The 12,476-nt window shown below is 42.1% G+C and overlaps 1 protein-coding gene across 2 annotated transcripts in view; it reads right to left on the bottom strand.

Moving 5' to 3' along the window:
• The window catches only part of fat4 (FAT atypical cadherin 4), a 99,930-nt gene that overhangs the window by 49,401 nt on the left and 38,053 nt on the right, over positions 1-12,476 (bottom strand). The gene's annotated exons all lie outside the window — the stretch shown is intronic.

Here is a 12,476-nt window from a genome sequence, read left to right as displayed (position 1 = left end):
GAATTTTTCTCCCATCCAAAGTTCGTGTATTTTTCGATCTACTAACAGAACAAGTCACATCTTAAACTGACAGAACTATATAAATGCTCGAGAGTGAATGCTCTATAAAAATGTGATGATAAATATAGTTCAAAGAAAAAGTGAATTTCTGAAAGTTGGTGCTGCTTTAGGTGCGACACCAACCCACGATAAGCTTCTGTAAACCAACATATCTAGAGAAGTGCATTGTGGGTCTATGGTAGACCTCATATACCCCACTGTCACTGGAGCTCATGGAAACTGTATCATTTACAAATTGACTTGAGGCTCTTTTCCGCAGAGACGCGCAGCAAATGTAACAGTAGAGCAAACTAACTGCAGCGCAGGGATTTTCACTTTCAAGTCTTACAAACCAAAATAAACACACATTACAGTAGACCACGGACCCCCCATGTGGAAAAACTTTGCCCCCCCACACTGAAATACTTGTTCTAATAAATTAAATCTAATACAGATGCGACAGTGGGAAGAGTGAAACCTATGATTAGATCAGTTGTTTATAGAAATTATACGATTTCAAGTGAATCAAAGCGTCCGTTGGCTTTTGCTCATTCACTCAAGACCATGTGGAGCACAAACGTTCTGTGACCACACGTGGAGAACCCTCCGCCACCATCCCGGCTTGCAGCTAATACTCCATGTGTGGACGTCCCTTTCAAGAATGTTTGTTGTTGTGCTTTTGATTGGACAAGTTGTTTGTTCATAGTAAAGGAACTCTTGAATTGATGATCTTTTATGCTCAACTTAGCCAGCACGCGCACTGATAAAGCTTAACGCAGATGATAAAGAAGCAATCGGTACTCCATCGATAATTTAGAATGCTAACCGTGAGCCAGGTCTTCTTACAAAAAAAACTGAATGAAATCCAACAAGGTAGAAGCAACAGACATGCACATTATGGATTTTCAGTGGTTTGTGCAATAAGTTTACTGCTTTGCTTTCAACCATGGGTGGCTGTAGCTCAGGTGGCAGAGCAGGTCAGCCCCTAATCAGAAGGTCGGTGGTTCGATCCCAGGCTGCATCCTGGCTGCATGCCAAATATCCTTGGGCAAGATACTAACCCCGTGTTTGCCTACTGGTGGTGGTCAGAGGGCCCGGTGGCGCCTGTGTCCGGCAGCCTCGCCTCTGTCAGTGCGCCCCAGGGCAGCTGTGGCTACAATGTAGCTTGCTATCACCAGTGTGTGAATGTGTGTGTGAATGACTGAATGTAGTGTAAAGCGCTGCATTTGTATAGCGCTTTTCTATGGACTAGAAAAGCGCTATACAAATGCAGGCCATCTATGGTATAGGAGCACAGTATGAGCAGTCACATGACCCCGTTTGTCCGTCTGAGGGGGAAAGTGGAAACCCTGGAGACAGTGAGAGTGACACATTTATGGCTTCAGATGTTCTGCGTCTAGCGTGGTGATATTACATTTCCACTCGCATCCCACAACTTAAACTGCTATCCCTTCCACCTCATCTACTAACCCAAATATGCATTTCAAAGCCAGTAAACATGGCTCGCTTTTGAATCATAACAGACATTTTGCTGCGCATTCTCTGTTTATTGCTTCTATAAATATGGAAAAGCCGTGTTTAAATTCTCCAGTGATAGGATCTCCATTAATGTTGACAGTGATTATGGTAATTCTTGTGCCAGGCATCACTGTAACACACACGCGCACGCAGCGAGGCATTACTGAGATGATATAAAGAAATGGGAAAAGAACAGTTGTTAAAAGTCTACAGTGGGTGCCGCATTTTTTTTTTTTTTTTGAGGTAACAAGAGTTTCCCAGTGGGCATTTATAGAGCAGACAACAGGCCTCAAGGCCGTATGACCACAGAGGTGGGGGGCTTAAACACAGCGGTCTATTCATACTGGGCTATTTACAGGAAAAGCGGCCTTCACATGTCCCACAAATCTGCTTTGCAACCAACAGAAACAGGAAGCGCTTCATAACAGCTGCCACTGACGCCTTTTGGGAAAAGTTTAATTAAAGTTGACCCAGAACAAAAAGCCTGATGGGGGATATGGCTGAAATAGTGTCACAGCCTGACTGAATAAAATACTCTTCTGCTGTTCACTAATGTGACACCGCGAGGGCAAGTCTGAGCAAGGTCACAATTAGAATGAATCCAGTCGCTTAACACTGCCTGGATGCCAGGATGCTGTCCACTTATTAAACCCACTCTGAGTTGGTGTCTGTCTGTCTGCATGAGTGGAGATAATTACAGAAGAACAAGACAGATTATGTCCCGGGCACCGGCAATACAGAAGTCTCATAAACAACCACAATGACAGCGGCTCTCGACTCAACTTGCGCCCGAGCCGAGGGACCGGGGCAAAGTCAACAAACAATGAATATTTATCTCCAACCCTGTGTGTCCCCTTGATGTGTAAATAATGCAAGGCCCACTTCTGAGGAGTGAACTAATTAGGGTAGAAGTGCAGTTTTGAGAAATAATTACGCCTTATGCTTCCAGTTTGCATTACCCAGGCTCCCACGGGACAGCAACATATCAAAGCGCTCTGGTGAAAAATTCATCGGAGGAAGAGGAAGCGAGGTCAGGAGAGGGAGGCTGAGAGAGGCAGGAAGAGAGGTTTTGTTCCCCCTACCTGTCTGCTGCTCATGGCGAGCAGGCGGTTAACCCAGATGCCGTGGCCCAGGCAGGTGAAACACATTAGTTTACAAGGCAAAGATTGTGTTTCACGAACTACTGTTTCAAGTTGCAGGTGCTGCTAACTGGCCGCCAGAGTTTTATTATTTATGGAGAGGTATGAATGATTCAGGTGTCAAGCGGTTCCTGAGTGCTGTCGATTATAAGACCGTAAGTGATGGAAAGTATTTGTCCGAGAGCCTGAGACCAGAGCTCAGGAGTGATAAATTCATCTAAAATTCCCAGAGCTTGTATGATGCATGCAGAAATGACAGGTGGAAAAAGTTAGATGTCTGAGCTCATGTTATGTAATCAAATCTCTTTTCTTGCGCATAAAGTTGAAATTTAAAGAGTAAGTTCACCTTAAACCACAAGAGACGTTTTTCTCACCGACCTCTGTTTTGATTGCGAGTCCAACACAGATCGAGTGAAGGAACTGTCAAATTTGCTTTTCTTAGAGCTTTAAAATGATATATTTCAGTATTTCAAAAGCAATGTGTATTTCTAGTACAAATGTCCCTGTTACAATATAACATTACTCTTTCTACCAATACAGAACACTGGGGACGATTAAAGATGATGAACTGAAACTTTAAAAATCATCACAAATAAAATCTGCACAGTATTGTGCAAAAATCTTGAGCCACACCTCATTTCTTTACATTTTGCTACGAAAATGGGAAAAAGGTGCAGAGATTTATTGAAGCATGTGGGTACATACATGGAAACAGAGTTTGTACAATTCTGATGAGCTTTAAAGTCAATATTTGGAGTGACCACCTTTATTCTTCAACACAGCCTAAACTTTCTTGTAATTTCTTTAAGTAGTCCTTAAGTAGGATATTCAAAGCCTTTTTTGGGTGTTTTTTGTCCTGTTCTCTGTCAACATGATAGCACACTGCTTCAATAATGTTGAGGTCCGCACTGTGGCGAGGCAAATCCATGACTGGTAGTTTTCCACTGCAAGTGTTTTCTTTCAGAAAGTCTAGAAAACTATTGCTCATGACCACTTTACACTAAAACTAAAAACTATTGCAAAGCAATATATCAAAAATGCATAAAATCAACAACTTGGATGGCTTGTAAGTGAATCTTACCATATAGCTGCCTAATAGGTGAAGCCTAACAAACACCCAGCAGCTAAAAAGGCCCTAACTTTGGGTCTTAATAAATTCTAATCAGTCATTTATAAGAAAAAACTTCAACCCCTATACAGTTACTATAAAGAGATAAAACAGCCATAGAAACCCAAACTGCTTTTGGCATAAGGTTGTAGACATGCTTATTTCTGCTGTACATTTGGGAATTTTAACATAGTGGGGGTCGATTGACTTTTGGAGCGTGACATAAAGTGGAAATACAAGGAACTGCAGCTTCTGGCTGCAGTTCCATATTGCTTCAGTTTCTCAACACGAGAGGCTGCCTCCAGGTACCAACACTCCACATTTATCCATCTTTAGAAATACTTGCTCGTAGATTAAAAGCAATATCAAAGTAAAGGAATTCAGTTCAAGCGTAACAGCATATACCAGAACACGTCTTCGATTCCACCACATTTTATTTTCCACAATGAGAAGGAACCAGTTGTGGTTACAGCTGGAAAAAAATATATAACTATCACCTGCGTCCTTGAATGCCATTTTCACCACATCTAAAAAGTGGAAGTTGCACAGGTTTTCATATGTTTCCCACTTAAAAAATCTCATACTTGCTCTCTTGCCAGGTCCACTGCAGACAGTCAGACACAGGCAGGGGGGAGATTTAATGTAGAAGCAAAAGATGTATTATTTGAGTCCGGTCCCATGTACACTGCACACACATTTTGTCAGTTAGCGACTCAGTTGTTTTTAATAACTAGTAGAGAGTCTGATAATTAAGTGAGCAATGGTGTGCATTAAAAATGAGTAATGCAGTGCATGCTTGCTCCACTGAACGCCACGAACCTCTGAGTGAAAAGGGTGAACTTCACATCATTAGCACAAACGTTTCTTCCAACCTCGCTGAAAAAAATGTGACCTCTGAGTGCAACTGATGCAACAGTTGGCCTGTAAATGTTGAGATCATCTGATCGTTAAAAAAAGTAGAAAAAATTGCTGGAGCTGGGTGCGCCTCCTGCTGGAAATAATCATTTGATTAAATGTCTCATTAGATGCTGTTGACGACTTGGGGTCAAGGGTTGGGGGAAGCACCGACTTCCCGTGCTCATTATACTCGGCCTCTGAGATTGAACGATTCCACTTTGCATCATCCGCTTTTCACTGATGTGCACGAAGATCAACTTGGGCCTAATGTGTTAAAAACTGGGATCACAAAGCAATCCAAAATACTCCACTTCATCACAGAGTCTGAGCCAGAATCATACGCTGTTAAAGTTATTCAGGCTTTTTTGGCCGAGTCGAAACTGTTAAATTGGACAAAGAGATTTTTGCAAAGCCATAAAAGAGTTGACACTAAAAGCCTTTGATTATGATGACGTGTAAGAAATAAATAACCAAAATGAATTCCATCGATGTTTGTCTCTTTAGAGCGACGTGATGGACGTCTAAGGTTCTGTTTATCTAACACTTCAGCTGGTGTAATGCAAGGACTATAAAGAGTTGAAGGTTGGTACAGCTCGTGGCGGTTAGCTGAGTATTTCAACAGAAGCTGAAAAATACTTCAAGTGCTGCGTTTCCAAAAAGGAGCAGAAGAGTCATCAGTGAGCCTTCTCATATTCTGAGAGGTTACATCCCTTCCAACCACTAACTGGGAAACCTTTGAGGAACCACACCCAGGCAGGTCAGTAAGGACATCTGAAACAATTCCCACAACTGATTCGACAAAGCATCAAACTTCCAGGAACTTCGAACTAACTCGCAACATACTGGAAAATCATGGAGTCTCCACACTTCCTGCACTATATAAGGGGCACTGTATTGTATGAAGGAATCTGTCATCTCTGAACTGAAATGGATTACCGACCGTCTAGAAAAAGCCCAGGCCCGTGTCTGTGTTTGCCTTACTTAATCTGAAAACCGTATGGCATGATCCATGTGCATCTGATGAATTCCCTGCTATGTATAAAGAGAAACTGTAAAGAGGACCTGAATGATAGAAGGCCACATTCAACATGATACATTTCCCGCAGCTCTAGAGACACACAGACAAAGACCAGCATTATTTCACTTCATCTTCACTTCCTCCTCTAGCTCTTCTTGTGGTTATTTCAGCTGTTTAGACCGAACATCGTAGACTCTTGGCTCCAGATTTATGGAGCTAAAGAAGTCATGAGTTCTGTGGGTCAAGGATATTGGTAAAAGTGGTTCAGTCTTCTAACAACAAAAGGAAACACAACTAAATAATTAAGACAAGGTCAAATGGAGCTCTTCTGTACGGCTTCTTTAACACGTGTACAATCGCAACTGGCTCCATCTGTCAAACAAAGGCCTGCAGAGTAATTCATCTTCCAACCGCAGTCATCAGGCTCGGCAAAGTGCATGCGCGCCCTGGAGACAGGAATTTGCTGGAGATGGGAACGTGCCCGGGAAAAAGCAGACAAAGCTGGATGTCAGCCAAACCTCAACGCACAGTGTAAGGGAAAAGTCAGGATACGATCATATCCCCCTCAAGTCCCCCCTAAAATTTTCTGCAGTCCCATGAAAAAAAGAAAAAAGAACAACACTAAGGAATAAAATGAGAGACAAAACAACACAAAAAAACCCAGGAGAGTCTGCAAATGATCAGAGAGCACCTCGGCCATAAGCAACCAACAAGGGGAGAGACGATGTTGGACAAGTGGTTTTAATAAAAGGGATCACTCTGCTCTCGGTGGACCACTTCACCAACTGTTAAAAGATTGTTTGTCTACAGCAGGCCTCTTCAAGCCCCCTGCGAACTCTTGCCAAATGAGGTTCCCTCCAAGTGTTTCGAGCGGAATATACTGTATAATCCAACAGAACAAATAACCTTCCAGGTCATGTGGGCCAGCGTATTGTTTCACCCAGGCTCTGGGCCATCTTTGCACACAGCAGAGTGAAAAAAAATTGTGATGGATTGCTATTTTTAATGGTCTTGTATCCGGCTGCGAGCAGCGCATACAGGGGTTCTTCTTCACTATAAACAGCCATAACTCTTTCTCCATTATTCCTACCTGGGAGAGTTAGATGGAAAGTTTAATTAGACCTTGCGCAAGATCAGAGTAGAGACAAGATTTCGCTCTCCTTGAAGCTGGAGTACAATTCAAAGCCATCGCTGAAATTACCATAGCCTATTAACTGCAGCGCGTTCTGTATCCATGGATTAAAAGGTTAGAAGAACATCAAAACAAGCATTTTCTCCTTCTGGTGAGATGAAAGTTAAAAAACAAAATAATTAGCCTATTTGTGAGAAGTATGCTTTGAAGATATAAGAGAAGAAATGTATTTTGTTTTTATCAGTTGTCTGTCTTTTTGAAGGAGTTCTTAAAAATGGAAGGAGACCATAATGGCCGCCTGTCTCGGTGTTGGTGCCACTGACTCTGCGTGAGTCTATGGCCTTATCACTCTCACTCGCTCTCGCTACAATTACTTCCAATCACGGCATTCAAGCCGTGCAGACCATGGAAAGCAGAGCAAATGAGAAACACAGCACTTTGTTACCCCTAAAAATAGATCAAAAACACAACTATGTTCAGATTTTTAACCATTTCTGGGACTGATTTCTGTAAAAAAAAAAAGCCATTAATTATTGTAGAAATGGCTCAACGTGCCTAAAGCTTAATAGAAAACGACTTGTGACCAGTGACTTTTTCATCAGCCTCAGTATCATTTCTGGATACTTTGCACTATGTTTCAGAGCAAAATAATGCATCTAGTCCTACTGTTTACTTCTTAAGGGTTAACATACTGCTTTGTTTAAAAATGCTCCTAATGACAGCACATTTTTGCAAAGGGTAAGAGATTTGAGAATATTTCCCAGCCTGTGGATGAGCTTGTAATCCATAAACTGATTTAAAATAATGGAAAAACAAAGCTTCATGTTTCATCCCGTACTGTAGCTGCAGTAAAGTCAGATGCTTTGCCACAGATTAAATTCTTTAACAGTAATGAAGACAGAGTGTGTGCCAAATGGATCACTTAGAACATCAAAAACAGGGCCTACAAACTACTACATAAACTACTTAACACACCTAATGGGAAGGTTCTTCAGTAAAGGCTCTTGTACATTTTTTACTTTAGATGAACAAACTATTATTTCAATGCGGTGCTCAAAAAAAGGACCAAGTAATATTTTTCTCTAATAATGCAAATTTGCTTCAATATGTCTGGAGCCGTTGGAAAATTGTTCCAAGTAATGCACGTAATCACAGACCTCGCAGTAGTGGGATTTTTACAGATAAATGCTCAATCTGAGTGACATACAGTAGATATCAGGCATCTTTCTCTAAAGCCAGCGTTGGTTTCCAAGACTTCTGGAAGGTCTGTGCGAGGCTTTAAAGACCATTATGGCATCAGTTTCATTGTTACTGTCACCCACTGATAAATGCATAAGATTTACAGGAGCTGAGGGAATGAAAAAACACATTAACGAAGGATCTCTGTTTGGATTTGACCTAATTATTAATAAATCAAATCTGCGATAACACTCTCCCCCTTCATCCCCAATGCAGTCTGCTACTTCTGAGGATAATTAAACAATTAGCCTATGCTAATGATGTTTAGGACTGATCAGATTATCTGTCCATTAGATCTGACTTCCATCATGGTGACGTGTTGGAAGAAGATGAAAGGAAATTTCCCTCCCAGACGTTTCATCTACCTGTTTGTTAGTAACAGAGCATGTATCCCTCCACTGACTTAGAGGGTCTATATTTAATAACTGCTTTGCAAGTAAAGTTACAAAAGATAAAAAGAAATCAACTGAACGAAACACAAAAAAGTGCATGAGTGGAAGGGTCAGGAATATAAGTACACATATGGTTTTGTGCGTGTCTATGTGAGCGGTGGTGTAGAAACCGGCTTTAATCCAAAACAGGACTTGGATTGTTGTGTGAAAAGCTGCAGGCACCCCCTGCAGCCCCTGTTTATGTGAAAAAGCCCTGAAAACATTAGTGCAGAGGAGCAGCAGAGTGGGGGTAGGTAGAGTGGATATATTTGTGTGTGTGTGTGAATGTGGGGGAGCTCTAGTAGTCAACTTGTGGCTGACCTGTGCTCCAGGAGGAAGCCTGACTGCCACCCAAGGTCCTGCTGATTAAATGAAAAATAACATGGTAGCTTAAGTGATAATTTGGAACAATGGGCGGACGTTTAGGTTTCACATTTTGATGGTCTTAGATGTTTCTATTCTTGTGTGATGCTTAAATGTAACGCCATTTAGTACGTTGAAGATAAATATGGGGAATTTTCAGTGTATAACGCTCCGGGAAATCTGATTTTCCTTCTTACCGAGCATTGGATAAGATACACACCGCTCTCACGTCTGTGTGTTACGCATGGAGCCTGAACCGGGCAGCGGTTAGCTGAGCTGACCATAAAATGGAAACACAAACTGAAATGTAAAAACGGCAATTTGTGGTTTTATGGGGAGTTACGTATTGTAACTACAAGCAAGTTTATCCATCCACCTAGGACTTCTGTTAGCTGCATAACATCTGCATTCTATCAAAAAACACCAAAAAACGGGAAACGACCTAAAAAAAAACAAACACCTTTCTTAATGTATATACGTTGATTATATCAGTGTTTCCACCTGCTCTCGGTCTTAAAGCTAAAGTACGCAAATTCCTGGAAAAGTCATCTGTATACCAAATTAAGCTAAATGTATCATGTCCTGTCGATTATTGTAAAAAAAGGCACAATTTCAACACAAAAATATCACACAGTAACTCATCCCACTTAAGCCTCAGCCTCACTGTAAAATCGACTGCTAAAAGCCATAACAGTGGCCCCTTTGCCCTCTATTCTGATTCTACTGACCAGATCATGTAATAACATTAAAAAAATAGTGACCACCAGTTGCCCAGTGACCACACTAATAAAGCTCTTAAAATCACAGCTCCACGTCACATATTTGACCGTGTTATTCCTGATCCTATAAATACCTTATTCCTATTCCTGCTTCACTGCCATGAAATGTAATTTTGGTGTATTATACATCTGCCTCGGTCATTTAGGCCTCAGCAGGAAACAGCTTGGCAAGAAAACCTGATCTGAAGACATTCTGAGGGGTAAAAGGAAAAAAATTGACGGAGAAATGTTGATGAATTTAACATGAGGTGGTGTAAAAAAAGTCTTCTGCCAAATAACTTGACAATGAGGGACAGTTTCCCCTGCTGAAGTCATTCATGGAAACGGGCTGGAGGGCCTGGAGACAGCTCTGCCTCTCTTTTCTTCTTCTCACTCACAGATACAATCACGGATGAAAATGCAGACTCTGCACCGATCACACAGGAGGCCGTGACATGCTCATTCATACATGCGTGATGGCCACCCTTCCCCCCTTTATTCCGGACACATACCTCCGCTTCCACATTATAGAGGTCTTACAAGGCCTCACATGTTTAACTCCCTATTATTATGATGAAGATGGGCCTTTTAGAAATACCATCCATCTTAATTAACAAGCCATTTGTATGCGCTTCAGCCCCCACGACAAAGCAGCATGGGAAGAAATCCTGTGGCCAAAGACGAATTCTAGAGCTCTAAGACATCATTAGTGGATTAAAAAACAAAAAAAAAGAAACGGCCTTTAACGGCCTTCCCATGTTGCCTGCATATTTCATTATCTCCCACTGTTTGTGGCAATTCCCAGTTTCATCCTCTGGGTTTTTGGGGCTTTTTTAACCAATGAGCTCCAAAACTTTCTCCATGCAGCGAGAGCCTTGCTTCTCATTCCTTTAAAGTTCAACATAATTTGAGGCACTCTCCTCTTGATTTACAGCCCGGCCTTAACATCACTGCCTTCGCCGTCTGTAAAGTTAAAGCAACTGACGTATAGCATGTCGCTCTGCGGCTACCGAAACGAGTGAATATAATTTCTGCCTTTAGACGTCAGGCACGAACAAACAAACGTCAGCCTCGATATGATCTGTTTTCTCTCACCAGTTCTGAAGCTACGGCTCGCAATAAGAAGAGCCGCTGAAAGATCACTATGTTAAAGTGGCGCCTTTTTAGCAGATGCCTGGCTTTCGAAATGGTCACTTTTCTGGGTGGTGTGTGCGTCTGAGTGCATGGGGTCTTCCCATAGGGCCTATGTCTGGAAAACAAAAAGGAAATGTCTCAAAAACAGCCTTATGGGTAATCTGCCTTCACAGCCATTGCTTTCTTCTTTTCTTTTTCTTTCTTTTTCTTTGTCTGGCGGCACGCTTGAACGCAGCTGAATAGCCAAGAGACAATTCGTCTCAATTCTGCTTTCAGGACGCCTACAGAGGCTATTAATTGTCAACTCATAAAGGCCCCATACACGCCCCATGTGAGAGGAAGCACCTCATACTCTGGGACTCTTTTTCTCAATCTCCTCGTCAGTTTTAGCTGTCTCTACTATTATCCATAACACCTTTAGGTTTTCTCAAGGGTTTAGAGGGTCAGAGCACGAGGTCAGGAGGTTATTATTAATTCCTCTGAGAAGTTGCATTGTGGGAGTTCTTGGTTACTCTGGGGTCAAAAGCTCAGTTTAGTACAAGGGTGTCATTTGTTAGTTGACCTTTCTTGCGGCTCTGACAAGCATTTTGTCGATCGGGGGAAAGACAAAAAGGATAGGGAGAGCACATGACTTCTGTTGTTCATTTCTATCACTTGCTGCTTTAAATAAATCCTCCAGACTTTTACCTCAAAAAAGAGACAGACTGCCCAGACAACAGGACTTGTGGGTATTTGGGAATTTGACAGAAATAAATACTCAGACAACAAAAGAGCAATGCTGTTCTTCTCTTCTTTTTACTTGGGAAGTGAAACCAGCAATCAGCAAGCATTCAAACAAAGGACTTCATACAACGGTGAACAAGAAAAAAAACGTTGATGTTTACTAGTGGGGAAATTGTTTAGTCTAGCAAAGACAGCAACAACAAAATTCAAATGTCATTATCAATATCTGTGGCAAGCAATGTGGAGATGAAACATAACATATACAGCGTGTCCAGAACTCACTCCTCACCCAGGCAAGCACACAAACAGAGCCTGAGAAGTGGCATATTAATTCAACATTTATACAACATTTTAAACAAAGGGAAAGGCGGATTGCCCTCGGAACCATAATCTTTATGAGATATGTTTAGACTGAGTGGCTTTGGAAAACACAAATACACAGTGGGCAAGATTTGATCCTGGGCATGTACAATGTTATACATCAGATATGGGTTTTTTTTTGTTTGGGAAACTCGAACGGGATGTCACAGATGAGCCCATAACGAAGCCAGAGTTTACCCACAAACTGTCAGTACCCCTTTCATGACTTCATTGCGGATTTGGGCAAAGCGTGTGATTGGAAACTGCGCCAGTATCACTACCATGCAACAGGCGGTGCATGTCAAAAAGTCGAAATGCCGGACTGACAGTTGCACGTCATGAAACGCAGAAGGGAAAAGAGCTCCTAACGTCTAAGCCGGAGAACGTCTGGTTGTTGTCACTCAGTGCAGAGAAGAGGATTTAAGAAGGGCCGAGGCGGGGTAAAAAGGCTTACCGTGTCACATATGATCTAGTCACCGACAGTTGCAGTCACCACCTCCACCTCCACCCATCCAACCCCCTCCATAGCCGTGGCATGGCATGCATGGATGAAATCAGCCACTTGGCTTGACGGGACTGAGAGAAAAGGGGGGGCTTAGAAAGTGGAAAAAGAGAAT

Source organism: Mchenga conophoros, linkage group LG2 (assembly GCF_057382185.1).
Source record: "Mchenga conophoros isolate Kocher_MC1m ecotype Shallow Benthic linkage group LG2, M_conophoros_male_GT1.1, whole genome shotgun sequence".
Lineage (NCBI taxonomy): Eukaryota > Metazoa > Chordata > Actinopteri > Cichliformes > Cichlidae > Mchenga > Mchenga conophoros.
This window is presented reverse-complemented; position numbering and strand designations above follow the sequence as displayed.